We start from the raw sequence: 12694 nt of genomic DNA on the forward strand, positions 1-12694 counted from the left end.
GGACCCAGCCTGAGCATGCCTTTGATATGCACCCTAACCAGTCCAGAACCATCCCTCCTCTATCTGGCCCTTACACCCCAGGAGGCAATATTCCTCTGTCCTAATCATCTCAGGGCCAGGTGCCAGGGAGCTAGGGACCACTCTATAGGCCAGAGCCCACTGAAATTATTCAAACTAGCTGATCTTAAACTGCTCACCCTGCTCCTTGCCTGTCCTGAGGAAACCCCAATAAAGGCTGTGGCCTAAACCTTCCCCTCACTCCTGTCATCTGCCTCCTGACCACCCTAACGTCCTTCCCATACGGCCCTACGTGGCAAGCCCTGCCTCCTGTCTCTAGGAGCTGAGTATAATAAAGTTTGTTTTTTCCCAAGCTTCTCCTCTGTCTCCTCCTACGGCTGCACCTGACTACTATCTCATACAAGAATACAAAACAGGCTTCTTTCATGTAGCATATCTATGCTTTGTATCAATAGTTTCTCCCTTTTTATTGCTAAGTAGTATGCTGTTATATGACTGTACCACAATATGTTAATCCATTCGCCAGTTGATGGACATTTGGGTCATTTCCAGGTTTTGGCTAGTATAGATAACACCGCTATGAACATTTGTATACAAGTCTTTGTGTGGACTTAAGTTTTCCTTTATCTTGATTAAATACCTAGGAGTAGGATTCCTGAGTCAAGTTGCCAGACTGTTTTCAAGTGGCTGTACTACTTTACATTCTCACCAGCAATTTATGAGAGTTCCGGTTGATGCCATTTGATATTGTCATTCTTTTAAAATTTATCCAGTCTGAGTATATAGTGTTATCTCCTTCTGGTTTTAAATTGCATATCCCTGATGACTAGTGATATGAAGCATCTTTGCATGTGCTTGTTGGTCATTCCTGTATTGCTCTCTTTTTTAAGAAAAGATAGACTATATTTCTTAGAGCATTTTTAGGTTCACAACAAAATTGGGCAGAAGTTACAGAGATTGCGCATAGACCCCTGGCCCCTACCCAAGCATAGCCTCCCCCATTATCAGTATCCCCCACCCTCAACAATTGTTGAGCCTACTTCAACACATCGTCGTCACTCAGCGTCAATAGTTTACCTTCAAGTTCACCCTTGATGGTGTACGTTCTGTGGGTTTGGACACATGCATATTTACATGTATCTGCCATTATGATATCACACATAATATTTCCACTGCTTTAAACATCCTTTGTGCTCCGCCTATTTACCCCTTTCCTCCAGCCTCTGATCTTTTTACTGTCTTCACATTTTGCCTTTTCCAGAATGCCATATAGTTGGAATCATACATAGCTTTTTTCAGATTGTCTTCTTTCACTTAGTAATATAAATTTGTTTCCTCCATGTCTTTTTTAAAATTTATTTATTTATTTATTTTTTCCCCCAAAGCCAGGAGATAGTTGTATGTCATAGCTGCACATCCTTCTAGTTGCTGTACGTGGGATGCAGCCTCAGCATGGCTGGAGAAGCGGTGCGTTGGTGCGCGCCGGGGATCCGAACCCGGGCCGCCAGCAGCGGAGCGTGTGCACTTAACCGCTAAGCCCCGGGGCCGGCCCTCCTCCATGTCTTTTCATGGCTTGATAGATCATTTCTTTTTAGTGCTGAATAATATTACATTGTATAAACCACAGTTTATTTATCTATTCATTACTGAAGGACATCTTAGTTGCTTCCAAATTTTGGCACTTATATGAATAAAGCTGCTTATAGACATCCATGTGCATTTTTTGGACATAAGTTTTCAGCCCCTTTGGGTAAATTCCAAGGAGTATGTTTGCTTGATCATATGGTAAGAGTATGTTTGGAAGACTGCCACACTGTCTTCCAAAATGGCTAGACCATTTTGCCTTTCCACTAGCAATGAATAAGCGTTCCTGTTGCTTGACATCGTTGCCAGCATTTGATGTTGTTGGTGTTCTGGATTTTGGCCATTCTAATAGGTATAGAGTGGTATCTCGTTGTTTTAATTTGCATTTCTTTGATGACATATGATATGGAGCATCTTTCCATATGCCTATTTGCTTTCTGTGTATCTTCTTTGGTGAGATATTTTATTAAGGTCTTTGGCCCATTTTTTTAATCAGGTTGGTTGTTTTCTAATTGTTGAGTTATAAGAGTTCTTTGTATATTTTGGATAACAGTCCTTTGTCAGATATGTGTTGTGCAAATATTTTCTCCCAGTCTGACTTGTCTTTTCTTTCCCCTGACATTATCTTTCTCAGAGCTTAGTGTTAAGTCCAGCTTACCACTTCCTTCTTTCATGGATCGTGCCTTCAATGTTAGCACCTAAAAAGTCATCACCAAAACCCAAGGTCGTCTAGATTTTCTCCTATATTATCTTCCAGGGGTTTTATAGTTTTGCATTTTATATTTAGGTCTATCATCCATTTTGAGTTAATTTTTGTGAATGATATAAGATTTGTATGTAGATTCGTTTTTTTGCTTGTGGATGTCCATTTTTCCAGCACCATTTGTTGAAAAGACTGTCTCTGCTCCATTTCATTTCTATTATTAGTAATTTGCATCCTCTGTCTTTTTTTCTTAGCCTGACTACAGGTTTATCAATTTTATTGATCTTTTCAAAGAACCAACTTTTGATTTCATTGATTTTTCTCTGTTGATTTCCTGCTTTCAATTTCACTGATTTCTGCTCTAAATTTATTTCTTCTTTTCTTCTGCTTGCTTTGGACTTAATTTGCTCTTCTTTTCTAGTTTCCCAAGATGGAAACTTAGGTGATTGATTTTAGGTCTTTTTCTGTAATGTATTCATTCAATGCTATAAATTTCCCTCTAAGCACTGCTTTCACTACACATATTTTAAGAAGTTGTGTTTTCATTTTTATTTAGTTCAAAATATTGTTTAATGTCTCTTGAGATTTCTTTGACCCATATGTTATTTAGAAGTGTGTTGTTTAAGCTCTAAGTATTTTGGGGTTTTCCAGCTGTTTTTCTGTTAGTGATTTCTAGTTTAATTCTGTTGTGGTCTGAGAGCACATATTGCATTGTATGATTTCTGTTCTGAAATTTCACATTTGTTAAGGTGTATTTTGTGGCCCAGAATATGGTCTATCGTGGTGAATATTCCATGTGAGCTTGAGAAGAATGTGTATTCTGCTATTGTTGGATGAGTAGTTTATAGATGTCAGTTATATCCAGCAGATTGATGGTAGTGTTGAGTTTAACTGTGTCCCTATTGATTTTCTGCCTGCTGAATCTGTTCATTCTGATAGAGGAGTGATGAAGTCTCCAACTCTAATAGTGGATTCATCCATTTCTCCTTGCAGTTCTATCAGTTTTTGCCTCAGGTGGTTTGACACTCTGTTGTTAGGTGCATACATGTTAAGGATTGTTATGTCTTCTTGGAGAATTGTCCCCTTTAGCGTTATGTAATGCCCCTCTTTATTGCTGATAACTTTCCTTGGTCTGAAGTCAGCTCTGTCTGAAATTAATATAGCTACTTTCTGCTTTCTTTTGATTAGTGTCAGCATAGTATATCTTTCTCCATCCATTTACTTTGCACGCGCACGCATGTGTGTGTGTGTGTGAGAGGAAGATTAGCCTTGAGCTAACACCTGTTGCCAGTCCTCCTCTTTTTTGCTGAGGAAGATTGGCCCTGGCCTAACATCCGTGCTCATCTTCCTCTACTTTATGGCCCTGGGCTAACATCCGTGCTCATCTTCCTCTACTTTATGTGGGACACCTGCCACAGCATGGCTTGATGAGTGGTGCATAGATCTGCACCAGGGATCTGAACCTGCAAACCCCGGGCTGCCAGAAGCAGAGCGTGGCGAACTTCACCACGCCAGCGGGCCGGCCCCTCTCCATCCATTTACTTTTAATCTATATGTGTCTTTATATTTATTTATTTTATTTTATTTTTAATTTTATTTATTTATTTTTCCCCCAAAGCCCCAGTAGCTAGTTGTATGTCACAGTTGCACATCCTTCTAGTTGCTGTATGTGGGACACGGCCTCAGCATGGCTGGAGAAGCAGTGCGTCGGTGCGTGCCCGGGATCCGAACCTGGGCCGCCAGCAGCGGAGCGCACGCACTTAACTGCTAAGCCACGGAGCCGGCCCTGTCTTTATATTTAAAGTGGGTTTCTTGTAGATAACATGTGATTGGGTTTTGTTTGTTGATCCACTCTGACAATCTCTTTTAATTTGTGCATTTAGACCATTGATATCAAAGTGATTCTTGATATACTTGGATGCATATCTACTATATTTGTTACTGTTTTCTATGTTGTTTTTTGTTTCTGTGCTTTGTCTTCCACTCTTTTCTGCCTTATTTGGTTTTAATTGAGTATTTTATATATTCCATTTTCTCTCCTTTATTAGCATATCTGTTATACTTTTTTAAACTTTTTTTAGTGGTTGCCCAAGAGCTTGCAACATATATTTACAGCTAATCCAAGTCTGTTTTCAAATAACACTATACCACTTCACGGTAGTGTGAATACCTTAATAATAACAAAATAATCTAATTCCTCCCTTGTGTCTTCTGTATCTTTGCTGTCATTCATTGCACATATACATGTGTATATAAGCATACATAATTTAGTACATTGTTGGTATTGTTACTTTGAACAAACTGTTATCCTTAGATCAATTAGGAATAAAAAAGTGTTTTTTTTTTTTTTTTTTTTACCTTCACTTATTTCTTCTCCTATGCTCTTCCTTTTTCATATAGATTTGAGTTTCTGACTTATATAATTTTTCTTCTTAGAACTTCTCTTAATATTCCTTGCAAGGCAGGTCAACTGGTAATTTTTCTTTGTCTGAGGAAGTGTTTATTTCTTCTTCACTTTTGAAGGATAATTTTGCAGGGTACAGAATTCTAGATGGGTGTTTTTTTTTCTCTCTCTCTCAACACTTTAAATATTTTACTCTACTTTCTTCTTGCTTGAATGGTTTCTTAAGAGAAGTTGGATGTAGTTCTTATCTTTGTTTCTCTATAGGTAAGGTGTTTTTCTTTTCCTATGGCTTCTTTCAGGGTTTTTTCTTTATTTCAATTTTCTATATTTTGAAAATCACATGCCTATGTGTAGTTTTTTTGGCATTTTTCTTGCTCATTGTTCTCTTAGCTTCCTGGATCTGTGGTTTTGTGTCTGACCTTAATTTGGAGGAAATTCTCAGTCATTATTATTTCTTCTGTTCTTTTCTGTCTTTCTTCTTTTCTTTCTTTTCCTTCTGGAATTCCCATTACACATGTTTTACACCTTTTGTAGTTGTTCCACAGTTCCTGGGTATTGTATTCTGTTTTTTTTTCTCCAGTGTTTTTTCTCTTTGTTTTTCAGTTTTGGCAGTTTCTGTTGGGATATCCTCAAGCTCAGAGATTCTCTCCTCAGCTGTGTCCAGTCTACTAATGAGCCCATCAAAGGCATTCTTCCTTTCCGTTACAGAGTTTTTGATCTCTAGTATTTCTTTTTGGTTCTTAGATTTTCCATCTCTCTGCTTACGTTGCCCATCTGTTCTTGCATGCTGTCTACTTTATGCATTAGAGCCCTTAGCATCTTTTTTTGTGTGTGTGTGAGGAAGATCAGCCCTGAGCTAACACCCATGCCAATCTTCCTCTTTTTCTGCTGAGGAAGAGTGGCCCTGGGCTAACATCCGTGCCCACCTTCCTCAACTTTATATGGGACGCCACCACAGCATGGCTTGACAAGCCATGTGTCAATGCGCGCCTGGGATCTGAACCTGGGCCGCCAACAGCGGAGCGCACGCGCTTAACCGCTACGCCATGGGGCCAGCCCCCCTTAGCATCTTAATCACAGTTGTTTTAAATTCCTGGTCTGATAACTCCAACGTCTTTGCCTGGTTTTGATACTTGCTCTGTCTCTTCAAACTGTGTTTTTTGCCTTTTAGTATGTCTTGTAATTTGTTTCTTGCTAGAAAGATGTTATGTGCTAGGTAAAAGGAACTTCTGTAAATAGGCCTTTAGTAATGTGGTGGTAAGGTGTGGGGGAGGGGAAGCATTCTATAGTCCTATGAGTAGGTCTCAATCTTCTAGTGAGCCTGTACCTCTGGATTGTGGACTTCATACACGCTTCTCAGATTTTCCCCCACTTTGGTGGGACAGGATGGCTAGTGTAGGTTAGAGTTGGATAATACCCTTCCTGTAGGTAAACTATACTCTGATAAAACCCCATCAAGTTAGGCTCTGGTTAACTAATTTCTCCTGAGGGCAGACCTTGTTAAGAAGAGAAGGATGCTCTGGCATATTTCAAAATGGTTCCTTCTTCTCTCCCCTTGCTGGAAGCACAAGGGAATTTTTCTCCCATATTCACTGTGAGAACCTGGTTAAGCTCCTGGAGGTGAAATTCACAAAAGTATGGGGGCCCTGGATGACTGGGTCCCCTGGAGTTTTTCTCTCTCAGACTTGTCAACGCTGAGTCTCCAGCAATTTGTCAGTTATGGTTCCGGTTTCCCTTCCTCAGCACTGGTTCCCTCGGAGGTTTTTGCTTGTGGGTTTCTGCTCTGGTAAGTTGTGATTCTTTCTGTTCACCTGTCAGTCTCTCCAATGTTAGAGGCAGTGGTTTGCCCTGTGAGTTGCTACGGTGATGGATCTAAGAAGAGTTGTTGATTTTGCAGGTTGTTCAGCTTTTTACTTGTTGTTAGGACAGAGTGATGACTTCCAGCTTCTTACATGTTGGACTAGAAACCAGAAGTCTCTATCTCTTTTTATCTGTTTATTAATCTTATTGAGTTGTAGGAGTTTTATATATATGCTGAATGCAAGTCTTTTATCAGATGTGTTTTGCAAATATTTTTTCCCAGTCCGTGGTTTGCCTTTTCATTTTTATAACCGCGTCTTTTGAAGAGCAAACCTTTGGTGCCGTTGTTAAAATCAACTGAGCATATAAGTGAGTCTATTTCTGGACTGTATTCCATTCTTTTGATCTTTATGTCTATATTTATGCCTTTACCATACTTTTTTGATTATTGTAACTTTATAATAAGTCTTGAAATCAGGTAGTGTAAGTCCTCCAATTTTGTTGTTCTTTTTCAAAATTTTTTTGGCTATTTGAGATATTTTGCATTTCCATATAAATTTTAGAATCATTCTGTCAATTTCTATGAAAAAGTCTACTGTGATTTTGGTTGGGATTGTGTTGAATTTATAGATCAAATTGGAAAGAAGTGATACCTTAACAGTGTTGAATCTTCCATTCCAACATGGTATATCTCTTGGTTTATTTAGATTTTAAAATTCTTTTAGCAGTGTTTCATAGTTTTCTTACACATATTATATTAACTTTATTCCTAAGTATTTTGTGTATTTTGATGCTATTGTAGTATTTTTAAATTTTAATTTCTAGTTGTGTATTGCTGCTATAAGGAAATATAGTTGATTTTATATTGAGCTTTTATCCTGTGAACTTGCTGAATTCATTTATTAATTCTAACAGCTTTTTCCTAGATTTTATAGTATTTTCTACATAGATGATCATGTCTTCTGTGAGTAAAGACAGTTTTCTTTCTTTCTTTTCAGTTCATATGCATTTTATTTTATCTTTTTCTCAGCTTATTTTACTGACTTAAAATCTCCAGTGGTACGATTTTGAATAGAAGTGGAGAGTGGACATCCTTGCCTCATTTCCAGTGTCAGGGGACTCCCATCATACTTGAGGCATTTTAAATGAGATTTAAAAGAACTATGATTCTCTTAACTGTTTTCTAGTCTAGTATGATTATTATACTCTGAGACTATATTTGTATGATTTTGATCCTTTAAAATTTTTCAAAGCTTGTTTTATGGCCCAGAAAGAATATGATGTCGAGGCCGGCCTGGTGGCACAAGCAGTTAAGTGTGCACACTCCGCTGCGGCGGCCCAGGGTTCGCCGGTTCGGATCCGGGCGCTCGCTGACTTGCCGCTTGTCAAGCTATGCTGTGGCGGCGTCCCATATAAAGTAGAGGAAGATGGGCATGGATGTTAGCCCAGGGCCAGTCTTCCTCAGCAAAAAAAAATAAAGAGGAGGATTGGCAGATGTTAGCTCAGGGCTGATCTTCCTCACGCACACACACACAAAATAATAAACAATACGATGTGTTTTGATGAATGTGCCATATGCACTTGAAAAGAAATGTGTTTTCTTCTGTGTTTTGGTTAGAGTTCTGCCTGAAGAACTTCCTTTAGCATTCCTTGTAATGCAGGTTGGTTGGTGATAAATGTTTTACTTCTTATTTTTTTTGAAAAATGTCTTTAATTTGCCTTCATTTTTGAAAGAATTTCAGAGTCAGGGCTTTTTCTTTCCGTGCTTTAAAGATTTATTCTGTTGTCTTCTGGCTTGTGTTCTTTTTTTTTTTAAGTTTTGTTTTGTTTTGCTTTGCTTGAGGAAGATTCACCCTGAGCTAACATCTGTGCCAATCTTCCTCTATTTTGTATGTGGGTCACCACCACAGCATGGCTGCCGATCAGTGGTATAGGTCAGTGCCCGGGAACTGACCCTGGGCTGCTAAAGTGGAATGTGCCGAACTTAACCACTAGGTCACAGGGCCAGCCCCTGGCGTGCATTATTTCTGATGAGAAGTCTGGTATTATTTATCTTTGTTCTTTTGAATAAAAAGTCTCTCTACCCCTTCCCTGCTTTAAAGATTCTCTCTTTATCTCTGATCTTCAGTAATTTGATTATGAGGTGCCTCCATACGGTTTTCTTTATGTTTCTTCTGTGTAGGGTTCATTGAACTTGTTGTGTATGTGTTTATGGTTTTTATCAATTTTGCAAAAATTTTGGCCTTTTTTTCACGTTTTTTGTCTCTCCTTCTCCTTTCTGAAATTCCAGTTGTATGTACTGCTTGATATTGTTAGAGTTTGAGTTCACAGGTCACTATTGCTGTGTATATTTCTTTCAGTTCCCCCCATCCCATATGCTTTATTTTGGATAATTTCTAGTGCTACATCTTCCAAATTCACAGATTTTTTCTTTTGCAGAGTCTAATATGCTATTAATCGCATCTAGTGAAGCTTTCATTTTAGATATTGTAATTTTCATGTCTAGAAGTTCCATTTGGGTAGTTTTTATATCTTCCCTCTTGCTCCTCATAGTGTCCGTGTTTTGTTATGGAGCATATTTCTTTTTTTAAAAATTGTTTTATTGAGTTCATAATGGTTTATAACATTGTGTAATTTCAGGTGTACATTATTATTTATCAGTTTCTGTATAGACTGCATCGAGTTCACCACGAGTAGTGTAATTTTTATCTGTCACCATACATATGTACCCCTTTACTCCTTTCTCCTTACCCCTTTCCCCTTTGTTACTCACTAATCTGTTCTCTTTATCCATGTGTTTGTTTATCTTCCACATATGAGTGAAATCATACAATGTTTGTCTTTCTCTGTCTGGCTTATTTCGCTCAACATAATACCCTCACGGTCCATCTATGTTGTTGCAAATGGGACGATTTTGTCTTTTTTTCATGGGTGAGTAGTATTCCATTGTGTACATATACCACATCTTTACCCATTTATCACTTGATGGGCACTTGGGTTGCTTCCACATCTTGGCTATTGTGAGTAATGCTGCAATGAACATAGGGGTGCATAAATCTCTTTGTATTGTTGATTTCAAGTTCTTTGAATAAATACCCAGTAGTAGGATTGCTGGATCATATGGTATTTCTATTTTTAATTTTTTGAGAAATCTCTGTACTGTTTTCCATAGTGGCTACACCAGTTTGCATTCCCACCAACAGTGTATGAAGGTTCCTTTTTCTCCACATCCTCTCCAACATTTGTTATTTTTTGTCTTGTTAATTCTGACAGGTGTAAGGTGATCTCATTGTAGTTTTGATTTATAGTGATGTTGAACATCTTTTCATGTGCTTGTTGGCCATCTGCATATCTTTGGAAAAATGTCTGTTCATGTCCTCTGCCCATTTTTTGATCAGGTTGTTTATTTTTTTGTTGTTGAGTTGTATGAGTTCTTTATATATTTTGGAAATTAACCCCTTGTCAGATATATGGTTTGCAAATATTTTCTCCCAGTTGGTGGGTTGTCTTTTGGTTTTGTTCATGGTTTCCTTTGCCTTGCAGAAGCTCTTTGTCTGATGTAGTCCCATTTGTTTTTTTCTTTTGTCTGCCATGCCTGAGTAGACATGATATTTAAAAAGATGCTGCTGAGACCAATGTCAAAGAGTGTACTGCCTATATTTTCTTCTAGGAGTTTTATGGTTTCAGGTCTTACATTCAAGTCTTTAATCCATTTTGAGTTAATTTTTGTGTATGGTGTAAGATAATGGTCTACTTTGATTCTTTCGCATGTGGCTGTCCAGTTTTCCCAACACCATTTATTGAAGAGACTTTCCTTTCTCCATTGTATGTTCTTGGCTCCTGTGTTGAAAATTAGCTGTCCAGAGATTTGTGGTTTTATTTCTGGGCTTTCAATTCTGTTCCATTGATCTGTGTGTCTGTTGTTGTCTCACTGCCATACTGTTTTGATTACTATTGCTTTGTAGTATATTTTGAAGTCAGGCATTTTGATGCGTCCAGCTTTGTTGTTTTTTCTCAGGATCGCTTTGGCTATTCATGGTCTTTCGTTGTTCCATATAAATTTTAGGATTCTTTTGTTCTATTCCCATGAAGAATGTCATTGGGATTGTACTGAGTCTATGGAGTGTATTTTTAATAGCTGTGTTAATGTCCTCATCTGCTAATTCTTTAATCTCTCTTATTTCTTGGTCTGTTTCTGATTGATTTTTTTATCCTGGTTGTGAGTCATTTTCTTGCCTCTTTTAATGTCTGGTAATTTTTTATTGGATGCTAGACATTGCAAATCTTATGTTTTGAGGTGCTGTGTTTAATTGTATTCTTTTAAAGAGTGTTGGACTTTCTTCTGAAGCTTACTTACGTTACTTGCGATCAATTTGAACCTTATGAGTCTTACTTTTAAGCTTCGTTAGGGTAAACATAGAACAACCTCTAGCTCTATTAGAAAGCAGTGTCCTTTCCAGGACTCTATTAAATGCCTCTTTTATTAACAAGGGCTTTCTGCTCTGGCTAGTAGAACCGCAAACTAGTGCCAGTTCTGTCTCAACTCCAGGATTTGTTCAGCTTACTGCTTCCTGGGAGTTCTTTCCCTAGCCTCATTGAGTTCCATGCCACACGTGCAGATGATTATTCTGCAAAATATTCCAGGAAACTCCTCTGCAGATGCCCAGAATTCTCTCTCTATGCTGCTCCTTTCTCTGTTGTATTTTGCTCTTCAAATCCTTACTGCCTCAGCCTCTCTGAACTCTAGCCTCTATCTCATCAATTCAGCAAGATTGTTGGGCTCTGTTTGAGTTTCTTTTCCCTGCATTGCAGCTTGGAAATTTCCTTCAGGCAGTAAGCTCTGGCACTTGTGTGGCTCACCTTATTTGTTTTTCTCTCTGAGATCATAGGTCTTCACTGCAGTTATCCAGTGTCTGAAAAACAATTGTTTCATGTATTTTGTCCAGTTTCCTAGTTGTTTATGGTGGAAGGGCAATTCCCATAGTAGTTAAACCTTCATAGGCTGAAGCAGAAGTCCTGTTTAAATTTTATACTTTGCAAACCTTTTAGAATAATTGGAAGAAATAAATTCTGTCCTTTCACCTTTTTTTTTTTTTTGATGAGGAATATTGGCCCTGAGCTGACATCTGTTGCCAATCTTCCCCTTTTTGCTGAGGAAGATTAGCCCTGAGCTTACATCTGTGCCCATCTTCCTCTATTTTGTACGTGGGATGCCACCACAGCATGGTTTGATGAGTGGTGTGTAGGTCTGCATCTGGGATCCGAACCTGGGAACCCCAGGCCGCCGAAGTGGAGCACGTGAACTTAACCACTACACCACTGGGCCGGCCTCAATCCTTTTACCTTTTAACTAGTTCACTCCATCTTCTCCACGCTCCCTCTTCTGGATTTGTATTTACTATGAAAGAAATTGATTTCATGTTCTGTTGAAACTCTAATGTAATATATATCCTTAAATTATTTGCATGTGAGGGCATCTCAAAATATAGGTTCATGTGGCCTCTCCGGTGGTGTAGTGGTTAAGTTGGCGTGCTCCGCTTTGGCGGCCCAGGGTTTGCAGTTTTGAATCCTGGGCACGGACCGACACACCATTCATCAGGCCACGCTGTGGCAGCATCGCATACACAAAAAAGAGGAAGATGGGCGCAGATGTTAGCTCAGGGCCAATCTCCCTCACCAAAAAAGAAGAAAAAGAAAAATTATGGGTTCACACTAGATTTTAAAATTTCTCTTTAAAGATTTTATTTATTTAATTTTTTCCCCCCAAAGCCCCAGTAGATAGTTGTATGTCATAGCTGCACATCCTTCTAGTTGCTGTATGTGGGACTCGGCCTCAGGATGGACGGAGAAGTGGTGCCTCGATGCGCACCCGGGATCCGAACCCGGGCCACCAGCATTGCAGCGCGCGCACTTAACCACCAAGCCACAGGGCCGGCCCTAAAATTTCTCTTAATATGGTGTAGGGGGGTGTTTATACTTTTTTTTAAATTGAGCTATAATTGACATACAACATATTAGTTTCAGGTATATATGTTTTTATTGTTATTTATTAACTAACTTCTGACCTAGAGCTAAATGGCCTTCATTCTGAGCATCGTAGATGAGACTCCTCTTTCACTCTCTTTCCAAATACATAGAGCCCTGAATCATTGGAGAGGCTAAGTGGGTTTTTGTGTTTTTTAAGT

General features: G+C 38.7%; 1 protein-coding gene across 1 annotated transcript in view; it reads left to right on the plus strand.

Annotated features, from left to right (window-relative positions):
• Window positions 1-12694, plus strand: part of METTL16 (methyltransferase 16, RNA N6-adenosine) — an 84640-nt gene that overhangs the window by 49959 nt on the left and 21987 nt on the right. The gene's annotated exons all lie outside the window — the stretch shown is intronic.

Source organism: Ceratotherium simum, chromosome 16 (genome assembly GCF_057802395.1).
Source record: "Ceratotherium simum simum isolate JZ-2026a chromosome 16, ASM5780239v1, whole genome shotgun sequence".
Lineage (NCBI taxonomy): Eukaryota > Metazoa > Chordata > Mammalia > Perissodactyla > Rhinocerotidae > Ceratotherium > Ceratotherium simum.